The following is a 12,528-nucleotide window of genomic DNA, read 5'->3' as shown; positions in this document are numbered from 1 at the left end:
TGCATTTGCATATTTTGGCCTCTTTTAGCATTAATGCATATAAATGCATAAAATAAAAGAATTTTCAGGATAAGTGCATATTTCTGACGGTTTATTCAAGCTCACTCAATTTTTTTATAATTTTTCAAATAAATATTGTTCGCAATATTTTCATAACATCGGTTTTTTTTCCCGCAGGTGAAATTTAGTGAATTAATACATATTTATGAAGTATTTTATGAATACTAATCGTTTTATTGTAAGGCTATTTCTAGAGATATGTCAAAGTGTTAATTTTTTTTTAGAAATAGTGTCTAATACTTCTTTGTTACATAATATAATAATAATTTTTTTGTTACTGGTATTTTCGTCATCGAGCAGCTACAACAAACGAAAAAATGCCTGAATAAAAAATATGTAGAAGCATATGCGGTATAAGAGGGGGTATTTTTTTGTAAATGAATACATATATGCACTAAGAAATAGATAAGATGCGTTTTAAAAACACATCTGCTTTTTTTTGCATGGTGATTTTTTTTTAATGCATATTTTCTCATTTTTTGTACATATTTCAGAATTTTTGACTTTTAAGGATTTCTAGTGCATATGCTGGAGGTGTTTAATGCACATTTTGGTATTTTAAGTGCACATTTTGGTATTTTAAGTGCACATTTTGGTATTGTAAGTGCACATTTTGGTATTGTAAGTGCACATTTTGGTATTGTAAGTGCACATTTTGGCATTTTTAAGTGCATATTTTTGCATTTTTAAGTGCACATTTTTGCATTTTTAAGTGCATATTTTTGCATTTTTAAAGTGCAAAGTGCATATTAGCATATTTTTAGAGCATATTTTGCCACTTTTTTAGTGCATATAATCCGGGTTCTAGTAATAACGTTAGCAAGTAAAATCGCCGGTCGCTCTGCTAGTGCGAGAAAACAGTTGAAGGTTAGGCCTCAGTCCCACGAGAGTGGGCTAGGGGACGCTTGGTAAGATAATTAAAGTTAAAGACAATAAAAGTCTTTGTCAGGATCCGCGGTCGTCTCGGGGGAAGCAATAATTTTTATGGCTTTTAATACAAAGGCAGCGGAACGAGCGTCTTCCTTTGGAAATGACCGAACAAGTACGGATTACTTCACGCCGGCTGTGGTTCTTGCGGTTTATGTTCAACAAAGACTTTTATTATCTTTAGACTTTTATTAACTTTAATTATCTTACCAAGGGTCCCCTAGCCCACTCTCGTGGGTCTGATCCTTAGGCTACTTTTTTCTCGCTACTCGCCGACGTTTTTGTTATCTCCCGGGTGCAATATAGGAGTGGCTACTTTTTTTCCCCTCTCGCTTTCGCTCGCAACAAAAGAGAAAGACGACAATAGGCAAAAAGGGAAAGAAAAAGAGTTGTTCGCTCACACATCTACTGAGCGATTTTACTAGTCCTGTGTAATTGAAATTCGCTGCGCTAGTTGAAACCGGTTCGCTCGCCAGCTACTTTACTCGCCGGAAAATAGCTAGTAACTCGCCCAATGTAATTGAGCCTTTAAGCAAAGGGTGCTGTGCACCCGGGCGGCAGCGTAGACTTTAGTTACTACCCTTGTGGAGACCATGTCTCTCCCTCAACTTATCCCAACAATGCCTAACAATAAAAAAAGAATTTCGCCCTTTCAATATCAGATTTGGCTCCCTTTCAGAGCAGATAGAAATCATTCCGATTTTTATTTGACCAATGAAACTTTTTTTTCACCCATGCACCCCAAATTTAGCACCCCTCTTGAGCGGCGGCTCGCATGGCCCAAGAACCAATACTCAAAAGGAGCTTGTGTGCACATTTTGGTTCCCTCACCCAGTTTTTTCCAGAACGATCAAATGAAAGCAAATGGAAAATTCGGCTTCTCATTTGTCCGGTCCCTGAAGTACCAGAGAAACACCTTTGAAATAAGTTTCTTAATAAAAATTACCTCGTTATACAATCTTTACAGGATAAGTTACGATGGCTCACCAATAAGTTTTGTTTTGAAGATCAAGTTATCTGGCATTATTAAGAACAGTGAAATAATCCTAGACCAAAAAACAGAAAAACCTGCTTCAAAAGCGGGACCTATGGTCATAAACATTTCGCACGATAAACCATGTGAGACTTAATTCTGAAAAAAAGATTTATCTCTAATCTCGAAGTCCACTAAACTGAAGCCCTGTCATCCTGCCGCCAAGGTCAGGGGGTGGCATACGAGGTTTCGCACCGGGGTGGCAGGTAAGCTCGAGCCGTGAAGTGACTTGAAAAGTCCGCGTTTAGTGAATTTTCTGTGCCGATTGATTCCGTGGAACATAAAGCTCTCACGAAGGTTACGCGGAACACCGATCACAGAAATCTATGGTCTGAGGAACGTGCAGTTGCACGAAATAAAATTACAATCATTGCAAAAATGTCCATGTAAGCGGAAAAGATAAAAGGAAATTCAAATACAGTTAGCAATGAAATCTAAACCGGCTCAGCCCTTGTTAATTTTTCGAACTCGCATAACGTGCTTTGGTACATTGGGTGGATGTCTAGACACCATGACCCATGAACAGCAGAATCTTCCAAAGGACCATCTACTTATCTATCGCTAAATATACGCACACTGATGTCAAACGCTATTTTTATCGTAGAAAAAAAAATGCAGTTACTGTATTTTTTGAATTTCACTTTTTAATTTTCATAGCATTTTAACTGGGCAATCTGAAAGCTTTGAATGCACAATAAGCCCATTATTGAAGTTATAAATCATACTTGCATGAAAGTGATGCGTTTCCGTCGGAAGTGTTTTAGATTTGCGTTTGCTCGGATCTGTTATACAAAATACTACAACGCGGCTTTTATGCCACTGCTCATGAAAAAAAAAAACATGGTGCAGAAGCTTCAGCCGAGACAACGGAACTCGCATTTAACAGACGGGGACTTCCCATGTGTCTCAATAAATATTAAGTTAAATTCAACTCTGCAATAAACCGTTCAGGTGTGATAGGCCACAATCAATCGGTATTCAATTTTTCTTCTCAATTTAGAATTACATTTCAATTTTTTTTTCTTGAGTTCTAATCCGTAGAAACTAGAAGTAAATTTTAAATAAAAAACATGGTTAAAAAAAACTAAATTACCATAGGTATAATTCACATGGTAAATTTTAAAGAACGAAATGAAAATTCATGGCTTGAAGGATTAGTAACATGCATAAAAAAAAGGGCAAATGTGACTCGCGATTCAACTCAGAAAAAAAAAAAAAACCGTATATATAGATACAACCAAAAACGCACTTTCCTCGAGAGAGAAGTGCTTAGCTTTCCTCCTAATTTTTTTTTGCGGCAAGTAGTAGCAATGTGCATTACGGGGCCTGAGTAACACAAAAGCATGCCACTTTCGAGCATATGCAACCAATAACCTAATGAATAAATTAATAGACATAATATTCATTCATAACCTAATAATATTCATTCATAACCTAATAATATTCATTCATAACCTAATAATATTCATTCGTAACCTAATAATATTCATTCATAACCTAATAATATTCATTCATAACCTAATGAATGAATAAATTCATATGCTTGAAAGCGGCATGCTTTCGTGCTACTTAGTAGCATGTGTATCACGGGCCATATGGTACTGGTATAAAATAAAAGCAAATGCAAAAGCTAACACACAAAATGGTAACATTTCAAAGTAGTTCAGCCTAATAAGAAACGGCTCCAGTTTACTGAATATGAACTAGTTTCACCATTCAAGAAAGTAATTTAGTTTCTTGTCCCCTTCTTCCGGTTCCTCGGTAAGAACGCATTTGTTCATTTCGTTCACCACGGCCATTTTCTGCACTGCTTTCGTTAAATCGAGACCTGCAGTCAGGACTAACTACCGTGTTTCGCCAAAAATAAGACCTGGTTTTGTATTCATTTTTGTTCCAAAATATACATTAAGGCTTATTTGTGGGTATGTCGTATTTTTCCGATGTAGAAAAATCATTAATTATCTGCAAATACCTACAAATTTTGGCTGGAATTTCTCACGACTACATTTACCGAGAACCATTGGACTTAATCATTTTTAGAGCTCTCTTAAAAATAACATTTCTTGCTTATGGGCTACTAGCGCATTGGTAATACAGCTGTCACTGATTTGATCTGGGTAGGCTCCGGTTTACGGAAACTTTGCCCCCAACATTTTATCCCTGACATCTCGCCCCCAGCACGTTTCGTCGCCCGACATTTCGTCTGTCCTGACCGTACAAGCGACCGTATGAATGATGGTATGAGTGATCAAGTGAGTTGAACATTTACCCCCCGTGACATTTCGCCTGCCCTGAACTCATTCTGTCAATAACTCGGTCACTACCTTGATAATTCATAGTCATTCATTCAACCATGAAATCACTCTCACGGTAACTCATACGGCCACGCGCACTTGGCCCTTCACTCAACTATGCAATCAGCCACGCTCACATACTCAAACGGTCACTCACACTCACACATTCAATCGCACAGTCACACTCACGTTTAGGGCAAGTGAAATGTCAGTTACGAAATGTAACAAGGACGAAACGTTCCAGGGGCGAAATTTCCTGATCTTGTAGGCTCCACGCGTCAAGACGGCCCGGCTTTCAATAGCTTTTCAATATGCCTATATCATCAGAAATATCGTGGTAGGCAGCCATTCTTGAGTGAATCTTTACTTTGGAGGCGTTTACCTCTCATCCAAGGCAACCACTGGAGTATTTAGAGTTATTTGATTAACATAACACTAATAGTTATTTATTTGAAATATAAATTTAGTAAACACATGGCAAACAAGCATTGGCGTACGCAAAGGGGGGGGGGGATTTTGGGGTTCTAACCCCCCCCCCCCAAACCAAAATTATAGTGTTATTTTGCAGGAAAAACGTACCCCCCCTGAGAAAATTCTGCGTACGCCTATGCAAACAAGTAATAAAATTTATTATTTTATTAAAAGTTCAATGCATCCGTCGAATGTAGCAACTAGCAACGGACGAGAAAAAAAAGGTCCGTCTGGCTGTGACAATTTCAACTAGGGTTATCTTCAGGGTAGGACTTATATTAGGAACACCCCGAAAAATTATACTAGGCCTTATTTTTATTGGAAAGGTTTTATTTTCGAAGAAACACGGTATCATGAGAATCCTGGAGGAAATAATGCGCTGTGACCCTTTACTAGGCTGATAATATTAGTTTGTTTCAACTTAAACTACGAGGCATGTTTTTTTAAGTAAGTACCATTTTGAAATTCTGCAGCTGCAGTGCTGCGGTCGGTATTCCGCACACGCGCGCTATGTACCTACATCTGTTGGCAAACCACAGACACCATTACGGAAACATTCGACCATGTTTAAGTTTGTTTGTGAGTATTAAAAATGCCTCCGACTGTGAAATACGCGCTGTAATTCGTTTTCTTGGTGCTAAAGGCGTGAAAGCAGCTGACATTCATCGTGAGATCAATGAAATGTATGGAGAAATCATTATGAGCGATGGAATGGTACGGAAATGGGTTAGAGCCAGTGCCGTCTTAACGCATGGGACCACCCGGGCACGGCTCGGGAGCCTCAAGAGAAGAGGGGCCTTACAAAAATGAGATCCGGTTGAAATTTTCTAGGATATACCAGGTAGGGCCTCCGATAAACCACTTGGCCCGGGGGCCCATGATACTCTTAAGACGGCCTGGTTAGAGCTTTTAAAGATAGCCGCACAAATGTTCATGACGAGGAACGAAGTAGGTGACCTTCTGTCATTACTGAAGGTTTGGTGCAGAAAGTTGACAAAAAATTGAGGGAGAGCAGACGCTTTACGATTTCGTCATTATCTAATGAGTTTCCTCAAATTTCCAGAAGTGTTCTCAATGAAATTGTGACCGAACGCTTAAATTATTGAAAGTTGTGCAATCATAAACAAAAGGCATGTTGAGTAAGGGGATCGTTTTACTTCATGACAATGCCCACTCACACGTGGCTAATCGAACCAAAGATCTCATCGCCTCATTTCGCTGGGAATAACTTGATCACCCTCCGTACAATCCCGATTTAGCACCCAGTGACTACCACATGTTCTTGCATTTGAAGAAGCATCTGAGTGGTCAGCGCCGTGACGACGATGATGAGGTCTAAACGTCCGTGTTGCAGTGGTTGTCAAATCATGGGGCAGACTTTTATGATGATGGGATTTAACAGCTGGTTGTAAGATACGATAAATGCCTTAATATTGGTCGAAATTATGTTGAAAAGTACACTGCTCAAAACAATTAGGGGAGCAAGCAAAAAAGTGAAGAAAACCGTGCGAGACAGCCACGTATTGGCATACAATGGATAGTACACGCGTATCAATGCGCAATACAGAAAAAAGACGTAAAAAAATTTGGAATTCAGCTTTAATTCTTTGAAAATATGGAAAGATGATTTAGGGCAACAATTTGGTTACATGTAAACGATAAAAAAAAGTACTGTTTAGACATGATGCATGAGTTTTAATAGGGCGTGTGGTCTCCTCGAACAGCTAAGACTGCTGCACACCTGTTTGCCATGGATGCGATGAGGTTATCGATCAGACTTTGGGGAATACTGTTCCACTCCTCAAGAAGTGCAATCTGCAAGTCTCGGACAGTAACAGGCGGCCTTGGTCGCGCAGCAATGCGTCGTCCAAGGATTCAGGTCAGGAGAGCACGCTGGCCATTCCATACGCTGTATTGTTGCAGCTTCAAGCATGTTCTACACCAGACGAGCTCTATGCGGTCGGGCATTATCATCCTGGAAAACAAAGGAATCTCCAATGGCTTCAGCGTAAGGGATGACATGAGGTCGCAGTATCTCGTCTGCATACCTTCGGGCCGTCAAAGTGCCATTCCGAATGATATGCAGGTCCGTACGTCCGCCTATGCTGATTCCACCCCATACCATCCAACCAGCTCGTCTGTATTGTGACCTTTCAGGAACGAATGCGGGGTTATTTCGAGTGCCCCTGTCCCTCCATACCAGAACACGTCGGGTGTCACACTCCAGACTGAATCGGGACTCGTCTGTAAACAGCACTTGGCTCCAATCATGTTGTTCCCAATCTCGATGTTCAGCAGCCCATCTTCTTCGAGCCGCACGGTGGCGTGGGGTCAACGGAATGCAGACCATTGGCCTACGTGCATAGAGTCCTCCCTCATGAAGCCAATTACGTACTGTTTGGCTGGACACCCTTCGTCCTGTTGCCAAGAGCAACCGTCTTTGTTGCTGCGTAGCATTCTCTGTTCTGTTTCGACGGGCTGTTAACCGTATATACCGGTCATCAGTTGCTGTAGTGGCGCGTGGCCGACCTTCCCTGGTCGACGTCTAACATTTCCTGTTTCTTGGAATCGATTCCACAGACTTGCAACAACACTTCTGGCGACTCCAACAGCGTCCGCGACACTACGTTGTGTTTGCTCGGATTCCAGTCTGCCTATAACACGCCATGCCATGGATTCCGGTAAATCACGTTGTTGAGACATCCTCAAGTCACCTTGTCTCGAAAAAAAAAAAAAATACTGCGCAATCGAATTTCACAGTTACGGCAGTAAAACAGACGTTTCTGCAACATCCCGATTTCTGCCCTTATCTCCTTCTTCTGGTTTTTGACGTCATGAACTTTGATTTGCATATGAAGTTTTCTTCTTCCGTTTCCTGCTAGGCTTTAAATTATGGATGATTCATTTTATGTTACTTATCGGTATACATCTTTGCGTAATTTTGTTAAAACCATGTGCTCCCCTAATTGTTTTGAGCAGTGTAGATTAAAGGTACAGGCTTTCCTATAAAAAAATTGTTAAGGAAAGTCAACTTGTTTTCGTTTTATTTCAAAACGGTACTTACTTAAAAAAACACGCTACGTATATTTTTCTCCCAATAATTGAAATATAAATACCCATAAAGTTAAACATTCATCACATCTGCAAGCACTTAGAAAGGCTCATGTGTAGCCCATATGTAAACACGGCTCTGAACAAAAATTGCAGTGGATTCTGAATGGCTAAAATAACACATATACTCCGTACTTTTGATATTCTGTCAGACAAACTTTAAAAAAATACGGTTGTAAACCAAACATTAAAATTGCCTACCACGTTTGGTAGACTAGAGCTGCCCTTAGGCAGCAAGCCTGGTAATAAAAAAAGGTGGTTGCACCTTTAATAAAAATGTTTATGAAAAGCTAAATGTTCTGCACAGAATATGCTCATAATTTTTCTCATGAACTGAGGCGTATTAACAATTTGGGGGGCTCGAACATTTTTAGAGGCCCCCGAACTGGGTTTTATATATTTTTGGGGGAGGTCGGCATTCAAAAACGCATAAATTACGGAATGTATTAGGAACGGCGAAAAAACTATTTATAAAAAAGTATGAACTCGCAATTAGATGTAATCCACGTACAAAAAAATGTAAATTTAAAAAAATAAAAATTTCCCAATGGATCAAATTAAAAAAATGAAAAATTAGATAACTAATAAAAATTTGGAATAGATGAAAGAAATAATTTGGTACTATATAATGAGAGAAATAATTCCAGGACTTGATGAAAATTCAGAATTTATGAAACAATTTCAGAACAGGCAAAAACATCTAATACCACAGAGTGCCCAGTTAGATTCTCTATTAGACCCCTATCCATCCATAGACATGTCCACATAAAGAGGCTGTGTGATACAGTACTTTTCTTTATAATCATACGAGAAAAGAGAATTACTGTACTTTTAATATGAGTAAAATTAATAAGAACCATCCAAAATAAAATTAAAAAAAAAAATTTCACAAACACAGGAGGGTGACTATAGGTCTCATATTTGAGACTTTCCCGTAATTCACATTTTTTTTCCGTCCCGCATACCGATACAAAAAACCTTTTGCTTTGTAAAAATACGTATGTGTAAGCTTTATGCGCTATAGGGCGCATTAGTGTTACGTTACGATCGGCAGCACTGATCCCACAAACAAACATGAACTGGCTGAGATTTTAAAGCAAAACGCCATAGGACACATAGATGAGTGTGTTTAAATTATTTTTCTAAAAAAAAATAAGATCAAATGAGACTTGAGCTCTTGAAATGGAAACTTCAAATTCTTGTAAACATACAATGTTAAAAATATAATATATAGTTCATCTGTACTTAGCTATGAACGCTTTTTATTTCTCTCATGCTATTCGTTCATGTGCTATTCGTGGCCTAAATGCTCTAAATATATTTAATTAAATTTTTTATTTTCAAATAACTTTCTTTCATAAATTAATCAACTCTTTTTGTGATCAATTATTTCTTTTATTAAATCTGAAATTTGTTCTGATAATTCTGAAAAAAAATTACTTTTTCCATTAACTTTTCATAAATTATGAACTCATTTCTTTCAAAAACTTAATTTTTCATAAATTATTACTTTTAACAATTCTGAAATCGAAACAAAAAAAAAAGGTTTTCATGGCCATTGTGTAAATTAGAATTAAATTTAAAAGTTATCGGTTTTTTGGTCTACATGAAGTACAGTTTGTCTTTCGACGTTTCGTTCGCACGAGTGGCGAACATTTTCAAGAACTTCTGAAATTATTCTCAATTCTGATTTCTATCAGTAGTTCTGAAAATTATTTCTTTCAGTAATTCTGTGTGTGTGACTATTTTTTTCATTAATTCTAAAATTGTTTCTTTCATTAAGGCGTTATTGTAGCATTTCTGTAAATTCTGTATACCTTTCAGATGCCGCGTTTGGCCTCTCGAAATATGTAGCCTATATGAAATCATAGGGTGCCCGATGGCTCTTTTAATATATTAGTAATGCATTACTATCTTCTAAAAAAATCTTCTAAATAATTCTAAATACAGTAGATAGCATTACTATCGATTCTAGATAGTATCTCAGTTCTAAATACAGCAGTGGTTAGATTTCAGCGGTCAGAGCTCTTAACGACTTTTTTCTTTGAAATTTAATCGTTTTTCTATGTGAAGTAGCTATTTTATAAAAATGGTCGGCGGGCACTGCAAAAAGCTCGGAGGGCCACATTTGGCCCACGGGTTGAAGACCCGTCCTAAGCGAAGTTGAGATTAGCTTTCACTTTTTTTTTTTCACTTTTCTATTATATATTTTTCATTTCAGGTTTTTTCTCAAATATAGCTCGGAAAAATGTAATAAAGTTTCATCATTTACTTGACTTCAAAAAACCTAAACTGGTAGAAAGAGGGAAAAATATGCAGTAGAATCGGATCATGTCAGATCCATTAACTATGAAAGAGATGAAATTATCTCGGGCATTGTGGAAGTGTTTTCAAATCAGGCACAAAACATTTTTATTAGAGGGAAAAAAAAGACCTGGAAACAATTTGTTCGATTCAATCATTATTCAATGATTGGTGGATTCAAGTGATTCATGGACTTGATGCAGGAATCAAAAGCATGGTTACTAGGATAAATACGAGTAAACAGATAGCATGCGAGAAATAAAATGTTCAATAGCTAATTAGAGGCCAACTATTATTATATTTTTAACATTGCATGTTTAAAGAATTTGAAGTTTCCATTTCAAAAACTCACAAGTCTTATTTAATATTTTTTTCAGGAAAACTAATTTAAACCGAGACTCACCTACGTCCCTATGGAGTTTTCCTTTATAATCTCGCCCAGCTCGCTTTTTAGGAATCAGTGCTGCCGGTCGTGACGTAACACTAATGCGCCATATAGCGCATAAAGCTTACACATACGTATTTTTATAAAGCAAAAGGTTTTCATAAAACGTTTCGTGTTCAACCTTCAAGTGAAAAAAAAATTAACAAAAATTTAAATTTTTATGACTATCTTAACTTTCCGTATCTTTTGGAGAAATATGGTCACCCAAAATTTTGAAACTCTTGTCCAGCGAGAAAATCTCAAACCCAAACTAACGCAAAAAATTAAAACTTAAAAAATAACTTACCCTGTGTGATAATTACTTCTCTTTAATTTTTCTGAATTTTGAACGAGCAAATACACACTATAAAAAAGAATAGCTAACTGAAGTAAGCTTCTTTCAAATTTAGTACCGGAAGATAATACTGTGAAACGACCTGCTGTGATTGGTTGACGCTATATGACGTGTAAGCCAATCTGTTTGCATACCAAGATAATACCACATCGCTGGAAAAACCTGTTCTTTGCCCGAAAAATACTTAGAGAGAGATTATTTTCTCCCCTCCAAATATGCTGCTATTATACATTTTATTAGAATTTTTTTATGTTTAATTTTCAGAAAGAATTTTTCAACTGCGGCATAATGAAATTCAACTTATTTTTGACTAAATGAAATTATGAATACATAACGTCATTTCATTTGCAATTTTCATCAAGATAGACTTTTTGCCAGTTCTAATTTTTTGTGAAAACATCATTTTTCTTGATGTTAAGGACTACTAAAATAATTATTCCATTAATTTTATATATATATCTCAACCCATCCCCTTACTAATAATACTGTGATATATATGACAGCTCTTAACATAGTTAGCACGTGTTTTATTTTTTAATGTGCGTTGAAACATGTAACTTCATTCCATGTGGAAGTAACATCAAATTAAGGCGAACGTGAGTAGTATTTATTATTATCGCATACACGATCAAATTGTATGAGTAAATAATTTGGATCGGTCCGATTTAATTCAAACATTTGCCAAAACTTACATTTCACAAAATACACGAGTAAATGATTGCACAAAAATTTGGGCAAACACGAAGTTTACACAAAATGTTTGATCGTGTTTAGAGCCTTTTTAGTTTAATTTCGAATAACCCTGAGCACAAGCAAGCTTTTAATTAACATGTATACCAGGCTAAAAACTCCACCAGTTAAGAGAAAATGTCCACTCGTAGGCTATTATATTCATATATCATATTCATTGTATATGCTACATTTCAGTTTTACCACTATGTCGGGTTCGTTTTTGACGATTGATTGCCTTTAACCACAAACACTCACTTTTTGATAATAGTTGATTTACAGTAATTATAACTTAACAGTAAGGGAAAGTGCCCACATATACCGTCCCCTCTGAGCAAAATTATGAAAATTTGTGTAAAAAATAATTTAAAAACTGATTTAAGTAAGTCAACTCATTACCTTCAGTAATAGTGCTGCAAGTGACTAAATTTTTTCTAACAAAAAAAAAAACCAACACAAATTTTGGATTTTCATCTAAGGTGTCTTAATTCCCTAATTCCGCCTCCCCTTTCCAGTTATTATCCACGCATTTATTTTAGTTTCTTACATTTGTTAGTTATATATTATATATCATAATTAATTGGAACAAAAATTGTGGTGTGAAAAAAATCTAGAGATACGAAGATAGAGAACGAAGAAATAGCTAAAAAATAGTTTTTTTAATGACAAAAGCGCTAGTGCTGCTCACTTGTTCATTCAAAAAAAAAAATTATATATATATATTTCTGAGAGAAATTTACTATGCATGGTTTTATTCAATTGTGAATTATGGTATCATCATCTGGGGAGGCGATTACAAGACAGATCTACAGCCTATATG

The 12,528-nt window shown here is 36.8% G+C and overlaps 1 protein-coding gene across 3 annotated transcripts in view; it reads right to left on the bottom strand.

The window, feature by feature from the left end:
• Window positions 1–10,999, bottom strand: part of LOC149080246 (DNA (cytosine-5)-methyltransferase 3A-like) — a 187,917-nt gene extending 176,918 nt beyond the window's left edge. For all 3 annotated transcript variants that reach the window (XM_089239331.1, XM_089239332.1, XM_089239334.1), the window contains exon 1: window positions 10,932–10,999. The gene's annotated coding sequence lies outside the window, so the exon portion shown is untranslated. The remainder of the gene's footprint in view (window positions 1–10,931) is intronic.
• Window positions 11,000–12,528: the final 1,529 nt, after the last annotated feature.

This window comes from Pholcus phalangioides, unplaced genomic scaffold, assembly GCF_987345545.1.
Source record: "Pholcus phalangioides strain wild (caught in Gottingen) unplaced genomic scaffold, Ppha-v1.0 ptg000011l_1, whole genome shotgun sequence".
Classification (NCBI taxonomy): domain Eukaryota; kingdom Metazoa; phylum Arthropoda; class Arachnida; order Araneae; family Pholcidae; genus Pholcus; species Pholcus phalangioides.
This window is presented reverse-complemented; position numbering and strand designations above follow the sequence as displayed.